Source organism: Pseudoliparis swirei, chromosome 1 (genome assembly GCF_029220125.1).
Source record: "Pseudoliparis swirei isolate HS2019 ecotype Mariana Trench chromosome 1, NWPU_hadal_v1, whole genome shotgun sequence".
Classification (NCBI taxonomy): Eukaryota; Metazoa; Chordata; class Actinopteri; order Perciformes; family Liparidae; genus Pseudoliparis; species Pseudoliparis swirei.
Genome location: NC_079388.1, coordinates 17,906,776 through 17,918,654, shown reverse-complemented (window position 1 = coordinate 17,918,654; position 11,879 = coordinate 17,906,776).

The window sequence follows — 11,879 nt, the reverse complement described above, 5'->3', positions numbered from 1 at the left end:
TGACGGCGCGACCTTTTAAGATGAAGAAGTCGGTGAGCAATATAGTCGGCATATGAACCGTGGAGACTTTATTATTAAAGTTATCGGGTTTGTAATAAGGAGTTGTATTTTAAGGCTTTAATGCATCAGTTCAACGTTTGGGTCGCATAAGCCAAAATGAGTGATTTTGAGATATTGCATTAATATGGTGACTATTTCCCGTAAGCCTTTATTTTGTAAGTGATGTTCTATGTTTTAGGTCCTTTTATTTTGAAGTATTTCCAGCGAGAACCGGAAGTAGATGTAAATATCGCAACTTGACTTCGCAATAAAGTACGTGAGCTAACGATGTACTGAAGGAAAAAGGTGTTCACGAGTATTTGTCTCACTCTACGAACTGCTGAGCACCGAGCTGGAACCGGAACACGGTACTTTGAGTTTTATTTGGGCTTTGACGACATGTTTAGTGAGTTTATTCTTTTATTTAACTTATAAAATATATGGTGATAAGATGCTAATGCTAGATTTTAGCTAGATTTTAGTATATATGTGGATAAGAAAGTGTTGTGATTAATGTCCACATGTATATACTAATGTCATATATATCCATAGGCGTCCTCCTCCTGGGCCTGATAGAAAAGAACGGAAAAAAGAAGATTTGTATCCGCCTAAAGAAAAAAAGAAGCGTGTCGCTTCGATGTGAACGTGATCAATGAAGCCAACTTTTCCTTCTTTACCACTAAAAGTATCAAATGTCGATTCTGTGACGATTCTTACAAAAAAGTTCTTATATCTTTTGCCATGCTCCATTTGCCTGGTTTATCCCAGTGTACAAAAAGATTGAATACGAATATATATAAAAATAGGTGTGAAAAATATCAAATGAATGAAAGTGATTCTCGACTGTTGAGAACAGAAAAACAAAGGTGTGTTTAAAATGTGCATCCTAAAGAAATCCCTTTTCCAACCGACTCCCCCAGACGCTCACCTGTCACCGTGGAACCCTCTGAACGCGACTCGACACACGTCGACTTCCTGTTGTGCGTTTGTCATGAAGGGGTGTACAGTTCTTTTTGGGGAACCGCGAGACGCGTTTACGTCTTTCCCTTCCAGCAAAAGAGCATTGTGTGTTCGTGTTTTTAAAGTACTTTACTTTTACTTGAATCCAAGCGTTGCGCTTCCATCAGGTTGAAGATTTTGACGCATTTCTTTGAAAAGATATTACAAAATTAAAGCAAACTGTGGGCGAGGTATCTTAACTTGTCGTACGGCTCGACCTTTCCCAGAATGCAACCGTAGCTTATTTTCTTTACTTCAATTCAATCCGGTTTATTTTCTACAATCTAAAATCCAAAATTTGCCTCCAATCTGTAAGCATACGACATCCCTGACCTTTGACCTCACATCGGATCAGAAAAAACTCTCACAGGGAAAAAAGAGGAGAACAGAGGGGGATCCCTCTCCCCGATTGGACAGAATACATCGATGTCATGTGACCAGAAGGAAACATTAGAGTTACATAAACATGTTCAATGAGTGTGACAGAGTGTATGAATAGTTGGTATTAGTCAAGGACCACGATCCAGACCTCCGTGATCCATCAGGCAGATGGAGGTAGAGAGGAGAGTCTGATTCATTCTCACATCCTTCAAAATAAAAGCCCCAGTTAGAGGCTTGTGTAGGATCCCTCAGACCTGATGTAACCACAGAATACTTTTTGTTTATGTATACATATATATATATATATAGGTATATGTATATGGTTCTCTGAAATAAGTTTTTTTGTGAAATCATAGGTTAGGGCACTTATAAGCTTGATAGCTTCAGCCTGAACCCTTTCGGTCAGCCACTTTCTTCTTTTGTTGAATTTTAATTTTTGTATATTTTGCTGATCGAAATAAACTAAACTAAACTAATACTTTTGTGACGGTTCCCTGGCCATCACCCATGGGTTTCCCCCAAAAGCACCAAGGATTGCCAGACACCAAGGTTCTGTTTGGTAACATTTCTTTATTTCCCACAGAATACTGCTCACTCTCTTCCTCCCAGCTCCAGCTCTGCTGCACTTTTATATGAGCAGCGTCGGCTGCTGACTGATTGCCAATCAGCCAGAGCAGCTGACCGATTAACGACCGGCCGGCAGCCGAGGCCAAACTGGAGACAGCTGCCACAACTTTATTCAACAGTTCTCACCTTTGTGCTAAGCTAAGCTAACCATCACCTGCTCGGCTTCATATTCGACCCACATGGAGGGTGGATCTTCAATCTTCTCATCTAACATAAGTAAGAAAATAAGTTTATTTCCTAAAAAGTCAAATGATTATGAACGACTGTGTACAATTGTGTTGAGTTGCATTTCAACTGAAGTGCTGAATTGCTATTTTGAGACGCAGAAAAACAGGAATGGAGAATTTTGAATTATGTCGGGATCAAAAAAAAAAATTACCTGACGGACATTAATGGAAAATATACATGTTAAGAAATTCATGAATATCAATTGCTGATCCGAGGTGCTACTCCCTGTGTCGTCGACCAGGTTCTTGGCTGGCGGAGAAGGAAAAGAAACTTAAATTAAAGTGGAGAGAGAATGAAATCGCACTGGAAAGATCATCCAGTACAAAGTGATCTCTTTAAAGCACTTGAACTCAAGTGTTCCCCCTTTTCTTCGAGCTAGATTTTCCTCCTTCTTGTTTCTTTAGTTTTTTTCTTCTCCCTGTGAATGTATGCTTTTCAATAGGATACAGACGTACATTTTTAAAGACCTTTTAGCTCTATTAGCCTATAGCACGTGTCTGAAAACATGTACGGCGTATCCTTTTTTATTACCTTCGCATTGAAAATGTGGAAGGTTATGTTTTGATCGCCGTGTATTTATTTATTTATTTGTATGCGTGTTACTCGCATAACTCAAAAAGTATTAAACCGAATCGCATGAAATTTGGTGGGATGATTGGTTATTATCCGGGGACCATTTGATTATATTTTGGGATTGATTGGGTCAAAGGTCAAGGTCATGAAATGTCAAAATCCTCTTTTTACCATAGCGCGGTCAATTTCTATCCAATTGGCATGCAACTAATGCCAACATGTTCATAATTCAATGCCCAATCTTGTGATATGCGAAGGTATGCGCTCTGCCGAGTGCCCGTTCTCGTTAAAAATGCACTCATGTGGGTTTGAACAAAGCTCTTATATGCATGTGTAATGCGCCTCTGAGCTTCCCCGGGACTCGGGGCTTATTAACTTCTTATCTGTTGCTGGAAGCAGACTTTAAATAGGCTGCTGGTGTAAAAAATCTCCATAGAATTTCTTGTAAATTGAAGTAAATATATGCATTTCTTGAGCGGGATGTTGCAGTGATCTTTATTCCTGTATGGATGCCGACTTTATATACTGAACGCATCCCTCAACGCTGAAGTGCTCTTCCCTCCAGGAGGAGTGTCGTCGAGGCCTGCCGAGTTCATTCGTAAAAATAAAATAAAAATACGCTGACTTCGTGGGTTTTTCCAGCACGGGGCGAGGTGGTTGCGAGGTATTAGAAAAATACTCCGTCTCTTCCCTCCGCGGAGACTTACACGAAATGTGCTCTCCGCCTACTGCTGCACTCCTGAGAGAGAGAGAGAGAGGAGAGAGAAGAGAGAGAGCGAGAGAGAGGAAGAGAGAGAAGAGAGAGAGAGAGAGAGAGAGAGAAGAGAGAGAGAGAGAGAGAGAGAGAGGAGAGAAGAGAGAGAGAGAGAGAAGAGAGAGAGAGAGAGAGAGAGAGAGAGAGAGAGAGAGAGAGAGAGAGAGAGAGAGAGAGAGAGAGGAAGAGAGAGAGAGAGAGAGAGAGAGAGAGAGAGAGAGGAAGAGAGAGAGAGAGAGAGAGCGAGAGAGGAAGAGAGAGAGGAGAGAGAGAGAGAAGAGAGAGAGAGAGAGAGAAGGAGAGAGAGAAGAAGAGAGAGAGAGAGAGAGAGAAGAGAGAGAGAGAGAGAGAGAGAAGAGAGAGAGAGCGAGAGATAGAGAGAGAGAGAGAGAGAGAGAGGAGAGAGAAGAGAGAGAGAGAAGAGAGAGAGAGAGAGGAAGAGAGAGAAGAGAAAGAGAGCTGCTCAGCAAGAGGCCTCAGCGCTAGCTAGTCTCAGCAGAGTCTAGCAGTTAGGTGAGAACAACTGCTGCTGCTGCTAATGATGCTAATGCTGCTGCTGCTAATGATGCTAATGCTGTTGCTAATGCTGCTAATGATAATGCTAATAATGCTAATGCTGCTGCTAATGCTGCTGCTGCTAATGATGCTAATGCTGCTGATGCTGCTTCTGTGTCTTTTAATGCTGCTGCTGTTAATGCTACTGCTGCTAATGCTGCTGTTGCTAATGATGCTACTGCTGCTACTGCTGCTGCCACTGCTAATGATACTGAGCTGTCACTGCTAATGCTGCTGTTGCTAATGCCGCTGCTACTGCTGCTGATTCTGTTGCTGCCGCTAATGCTGTTGCTACTGCTAATAATGCTGCTACTGCTGCTACTGCTGTTACTGCTGCTACTGTTGTTGCTGCTGTTAATGCTGTTGCTGTTGTTGCCAATGATGCTGCTGCTACTGTTGCTGCTGCTAATGCTGTTGCTGTTAATGCTGTTTCTGCTATTGCTAATGATGCTACTGTTGCTGCTGCTAATGCTGTTGCTGTTGTTGCTAATGCTGCTGCTGTTGATACTGCCGCTGCTAATGCCGCTCGCACGCGTTCCCAGAGCGCAGATAAAGAACTCCAACCTCTTTGAGCACAAGTTACCGTGATGAGAAGGGTTAATAATTACAAATTGAAATTCAGTCCTGAGATCACGTAAGTGTCGTCCTCCGAGATCGCCGACTAGCCGATGTGCCGCTTCGCCCGGGAGTCCCCTGGTCTGAAGTTCGGCCCGCCTTATGCGGAACCTTTGCATTTCTGCAATTTCTTCTTGTATCCTAACTCTGGAAAACAAAAAAAAACAAAAAAAAACTCAAACAAAGAAAAGTGCAGATTTTAAAGAAGTTTGTGAATCCCGACATCCGACCTGCTATGGATTGCGGCACAAGCATCTGATTTTTGAAAACCAAGACGCTCTGTGACTTTAATGCAATGGGAACACAGGGAACTGATGCTATCGGGTATAATAAGCTACGTGTTGATTGTCAACATATATGCTAACACAATGTGTAGTTTTCCCTTTCACGCCGCCTGACAGTAACTTATTGTCTTCTATTTTAAATATTTAACATAATGAAAGAACATAATTGATTTTTCAAGTAATTACAGGAACACTGCCTGCAGGTACTCTCATACAGAAGCTCAGTGTCTCTGAACAGCAGGAGAAACCAGACCACTGGGACACACAAGTCAAACACACGGGGCTTCCACCAGCCTCCAGAATCACTGCCTGCTGCAGAGCATGAGACAAAATCAACAAAAATAACCCGGAGCCATTTTCCCCCCCAGAAACCGCGACTGTTGTTATCCCATCATCTTCAAAAAAATAGGCGTCCATTTCTGCAGTGGGAGGTCCAAGCAGGGGGGATGGACTCCAAAAAAGAAAAGCCTAAAAGGCCCGCTGCGGTAAATCAAGACGACTTCCGAGGCATCACACTTCCCGCCTTCGTCTCACACACACACACACACACACACACACACACACACACACACACACACACACACACACACACACACACACACACACACACACACACACACACACACACACACACACACACACAGAAATAGACTGCCGGGCAAATGTTTCCGTTCTTTACTGCACCTCTTACAGTAAACGAGTGCCGGCTGACTCCCGGAGGGAAATAATCAGATTCCCGGATTTTATCACCCCGACGGAACTCATCCTTTTTTACGGATCGACTAGGCGGCTTCGATACACCCGAAAAACGCAGAGGATAACGGCGTGCTTGGTTTGGATCCGCGGCGTGAGATGAATTTATTGACTCACTGAGCCAATTATTGTGCAGTTGGATTAGAGAACATCGCTTTTCGCACATGGCTTTTTCCCCATTTTGCCATTTACAGGGTTCATACGGTCATGGAAAACCTGGAAAAGTCATGGAATTTGTCAAATGGTTATTTCCAGGCCAATGGATTTACAGAACTTTATCCATCACTTTTCTTCCCCAGGTTATTTGTCAAGTGGTTATTTACAGGCCTGGAAAGGTCCTTCAAAAATGAAATCTCAAAAGTTTTGGAAAAGTCATGGAAACTGACATTTGAAAAATTGTTATTTCCAGGCCAACGGATTTAAATAACTTTTTCCATAACATTTTTTTCCCCCCAAGTTATTTTTCAAGTGGTTATTTCCAGACTTGGAAAGGTCCTTGAAAAAAATAATTAAATCCCAAAAATGTTGTAAAAGCCATGGAAATGTGTTATATTCATATGTTCATTCAAGCAGTTTGATAAAAAGAATAAAAATGTATATACATGTTTCTTCTTCTTAAACTATTGTCTCATTCATCTGTGTCATTTAGGCATTTACTCGTTTGAATGTTTGGAAATTTGTTTCAAACTCATGGAAAACTTGGAAATCCATCTGTCAACATGTGTACGAACCCTGCATGTACCCCCCCCCCCCAGACATATCACCCCTTTATGTCTCCTTCACTCACTTTGTAATCTCGCTGTCTGACCCCTACACCTCTCACGCTCCTTCTCCCGTCTCTCCCGTTCCATTCTGCGTGACCCTTGACCCCCCCCCCCTCCACCCCCACCCCCGCCGTCGCTCTCCGTATCGTTATCTCCCCCGCGATCCCTCATCTTGTTGCCCTAAATCTCTCCCCATCCCGCCCGTGATCCGGCTGACATTTCCACCGTCACGCCTGTCGCATTACGCGAAGCGGGGGCATCGCCCTCCGAGGGACCGAGGTGCCGTTAATGTGTGAGTGTCATGCTCGTACAAATGTGAGGAGACGGGCGGGCGTTGGTTTCATTGCGTATGCACAGGGGGGGGGGGCAGAGAAAGAAGAAGAAGAAGACGAGGCACCGTGGGGAATCAAAGAGCATCTAATTACATGACAGGCTGAGCCTCTGGATCTGTGTGATTGAATAGGGCACCCGATCACGATATTACTCCACCAAGCTTTGGTAATATCCTCCCTCTGTCTCTCACAGCTTATGAATCCTTCGCAGCATGTGTGTGTGTGTGTGTGTGTGTGTGTGTGTTCACTCCACTTTGGCCCCAACTGGGCTGCAAATTCTGGGACATGCTCCTCAGACGCCTCATTCACAGGCTGTGTGCCAGGGTTATATTACCCCCCAAGATATATATATATATATATATATTAACCCGGGGAATGAGGTTTGGGGTTGTGTGTGTTTTTTTGGGGGCGGGGGGGGGGGGGGGGGAGAGAGAGAGATAACTAGACGTTACTCACCTGCTGCAGTTCTTCCATCTTCTTTTTTTTGGGCCCCGGGATAACGAGGTTGCCTCTCTGGGCTCGTTGTGCTCGGTCTGGCTGAGCAGCTCCTCGGCGGTGGCAGACTCTCTGTGGGCGTCGGGCTGCACTCTGCTGCCTCTCTCTCTCTGGAGGTTCTCCAGCGGGCGGATGGTCTGGTGGGTGTGCGGAAGAAAAAAATATTTTAAAAAGGCCTCCACATACATATGCCTCCCCCCGCCCTGTAGGATGTCTAGATGGATCATCACAGGGTTATTGCCTGAGGGAAGCAGGTACTTTGAAATGTTAAGTATTTTCTTATATAAACTACATGATATATTCCAAAAAAAGTAAACTTTTATTCCTTGACAGATGGATTACATCCTCGGAAATAAAAAAAAATGGACTAATAATTGACAACTTCCTAGGGTTTGATCTCGCGAGTACCTGATTCCCCCCCCCCCCCCCACGGCACAAACATCTGGTGCAGTCGGAAAATTGGGACGCCGGAGTTGTTTGCGCGGCACCGGGTCGATCCGGAGCGCCCAGAGGAATCCACTCGCGGGAATTTGGGTGTTTTTTTGTAGGCGACAAGCGACAAGCCAGCTGCAGCGCTACAAATAGTACAAGTAACTCCAAAGCCTTCGCACGCAGACGTTTGACAGGACGAGATTCTAACACCGTTTCATCTTCCCCCATTCCCCCGTTTTCGCTATCGGGTCAAATTTTTTTTCTTTTTGACATCTTTTTTGCAGTTTTTTCTCTCTCTCTCCAAACTGGGGCAAATTCTTTTATAAACAAACTGGCAGATTGGATTTAAACCTAACAGCACCCCGCTGGAATAATGCAGTGGGGGTGCAAGTTCATTGTGAGAGGGATGTGGGGGAACCGATCTGCCTCGTGAACGCGGGGTTATTTCCACGGAAAAAAAACTGTTTGAACTTCTTGTATCGGCCTCTGGTGTTGATATTTTTTCATTCATCTTTAGTTCCTCCTTTTCTTGACATTTATCTGCTACAGAAAAGGGGGAGTGGAGGGGGGGAGGGGGCTGGAAAAACAGCTAACCTTGTGTTTGTGACAGGCGAGCAAAGCGTTGCAGAATATGACAGGGACGATACCCCCCGATACCAGAAGCGATACCTTCCCGGTGAATGTTTCATGCTCCTATTCACGTAAACATTTTTTTTTGAAAAGATGAAAAGATTTTCCTCTAAAATGAAGAGAATATACAAACATAGGTCTAGAATTTTGTACTTTTCTTTAACCCTTTATAGGGTACTCATTGAAACACTTTGGAAGTCAAAATGTCAACAAGAAGCTACCATATCTGGTTATTTTCCCATTTGTGGTAAAACAAGTAGTTACCATATTTGGTTATTTGCCTGTTGTGGTAAATCAAGGTTACCATATTTGGTTATTTTCCCATTTGTGGTAAAACAAGTAGTTACCATATTTGGTTATTTTCCCATTTGTGGTAAAACAAGTAGTTACCATATTTGGTTACTTGACCGTTTGTAGTAAAGCAAGAAGTTACCGTATTTGGTTATTTTCCCATTTGTGGTAAACAAATAGTTACCATATTTGGTTATTTTCCCATTTGTGGTAAAACAAGAAGTTACCATATTTGGTTATTTTCCCATTTGTGGTAAAACAAGTAGTTACCATATTTGGTTACTTGACCGTTTGTAGTAAAGCAAGAAGTTACCATATTTGGTTATTTGCCTATTTGTGGTAAAAACAAGAAGCTACCATATTTGGTTATTTGTCCGTTTGTGGTAAAACAAGAAGTTACCATATTTGGTTATTTGCCCATTGTGGTAAAACAAGAAGTTACCATATTTGGTTATTTTCCCATTTGTGGTAAAAACAAGTAAATTCCATATTTGGTTACTTGACCGTTTGTAGTAAACCAAGAAGTTACCATATTTGGATACTTTCCCTTTTGTGGCAAAGCAAGAAGTTACCATATTTGGTTATTTTCCCATTTGTGGTAAAGAAAATCCAGAAATACACATACAAGGGAAAAGAACATGTATTTAATAATATTATAACATCAATTTTAGAAGATTAAAAAGTGAATCTGTATTTTGTGTTCTGGTAAATTTGTGTAGTGATGTGTGTGGATGTGGATTTCCGCGCGTTTGTCTTGTGCACAGATGGCGCTGAATAAAGTTTTTGAAGAAAAGGTTGAGTGAATATCAGATATCTTGTCAGAATTCACGAGTCGTGGTTATAACGACGAGTCCGGCGGGGTGAAGGGTAAACGAACGTGGCTCATGTGTCAGCTTGCGTACGCGCCGCTCTCTGACGTGTTTCTTGTTGACGATGTAAATGCCAACGGGCGTGCGAACAATCCGAACGATCTCGTGTCAGTTGTCATTTTAAACCAGACGGAAAGGTCACGACGCAAACGAGGTATCGAGCTTCCTCGGATCCAGACGGCGGCTCGGACGAAGAGGCCACTTCTTCTTCTTCTACATTTCTGCTGCTCGGGGATGGTTGGAAAAAAAAACCAGTCAAATGTAAGAGTGAAGGTTATCAAGGGGATTCATGAATATATAAATATGCATCTGCGTAATGGGAGATTTCACTTTCGGCAAATGGCCACCTTGAACTGGGACATTCCCGCCGTGGCGGTGACGGACCGTCTGGATCAGATACGCTCACGTTCGGAACGAAAATGAGAGAAATGTCAGATCCGGATCCGGAATATCAATGAGACGTCCCACCGGGAGGCCGGCGCGTCCCCGATGGACCCAAAGGGACACGGGCGAAGATCAGGTAGGAAAACCTAAGAGTGTAAGGAATGGGAATAAAAAACCTAAGGAATGGGAATAAAAAACCTCTCAAACGTAACCCCTTGTGTTCTCTACAAGAAGAGCCATCGTTAAGCTGCGTTCACAACAAAAGCGTTGCGGATCGTTCACACGACTAGATCCCGTGAGCAAAGTCAACGTAGAGACGCGAGTGGTCGCGATAGACACGAATTTTCGCTGGGTCGGCGCATTTGACGAGAATTTTTCGAAAGCCAATCAGCGTTGAGCTGCTCCGCCGTTGGTGAATCTAACTGCTGCTCTAGTAGCGCTGGAAGTCATTCAGACGTAGTAGCTATATACAGGACTGTCTCAGAAAATTAGAATATTGTGATAAAGTTCTTTATTTTCTGTAATGCAATAAAAAAAATATTAAATATTAAAAGAATAAAAGGCTTGCAATATTGCAGATGACTTGTAATGAATCCAGAATGCATGACATTTTTGTTTTTTTAATTGCATTACAGAAAATAAAGAACTTTATCACAATATTCTAATTTTCTGAGACAGTCCTGTATATGATATGTATGTTATGAACCCAAACGCGAGGGCGTTTGTGGGACGTCCTTAACAAGTACAAAGCAGAACTAGTGGTTCCTCCGTGGTGGATGAAGGACAGGATAACTGTTTCCGTGGAGTAAAGCCACGAAGATAAGCCCCGCCCCTCGCGCTTTTTCTTGTGTTCTCTCCAAGAAGAGCCTGTCCTTATTTAGGCCTGAAGGGTTTTACCTTGTTTAATGGATGGACACACGATTCAAAGTGCAAGAGTTTGATTGTTCCACAGGAGTGATACAGCCGAGTGTGTCCACCCACGTGAAAAAAAAAGATAAAAAGAGATGTTAGGATATCACTTTAAATATCGAAAAAGCGAATTTCGGGTAAACATCGCTCGGGTTTCTCGGCGTGTGCATTCGTCGGGGCTAAACGTCGCTCACTGACGAGTGCACTTGAGTGGTTTGAGTAATGCGGGTCCTTAAGCGCTTGAGTGATGAAGAGGTGGAGAAGGGAAAAGGTGAGACTCTCCAGCTCACGGTCGGGAGGTTTGAAGTGTTGCGGTGAGCGATCGGCGGCGCGACCTTCAAAGCGGGACCGCCGCCGCCGCCACCCCGTGGTCTCATTACATCGACGGCTTTCATGTGAAATGTTGACGAATTAGAACGCCTCAGCTCCATCGCCCGGCGGTGATGTGAGAATAACATTAATTTGAATCTGTGAAACTACATTTTAGAGCCGAGTCAACGCCTTTCAACTCAATATTATGACAACCGTCATAAAAATGTGTTCATGAGAGTCAATTAATCTTCCCTCTTACTTTGAGTGAAAAGTCATACGCAATTATTGAAGGTATTTTTTTGGGCTTTCGGGAAATCACGACACACTCTTCCATCTGATCTCGTCTGTAATGATGGAAATATTTAAAAAATGTAAAGCATAAACAAATCAAAACCAATCGGAGCCTATAGTGTATTCTGCTTTTTCACTAAAATGTCAAATAGCAAAACATCAATGATGCCGTTTTTTTTAGCAACACACATTTGCATTGCTTATCTGCTGGTTTATTTAAATAAGTTGTGATTGGTAATCTTCTCTATACACACGTGTATATATAAATATAAATATATATAAATATAAATGTGATAGTTGTTCTTTATATATATACAGGACTGTCTCAGAAAATTAGAATATTGTGATAAAGTTCTTTATTT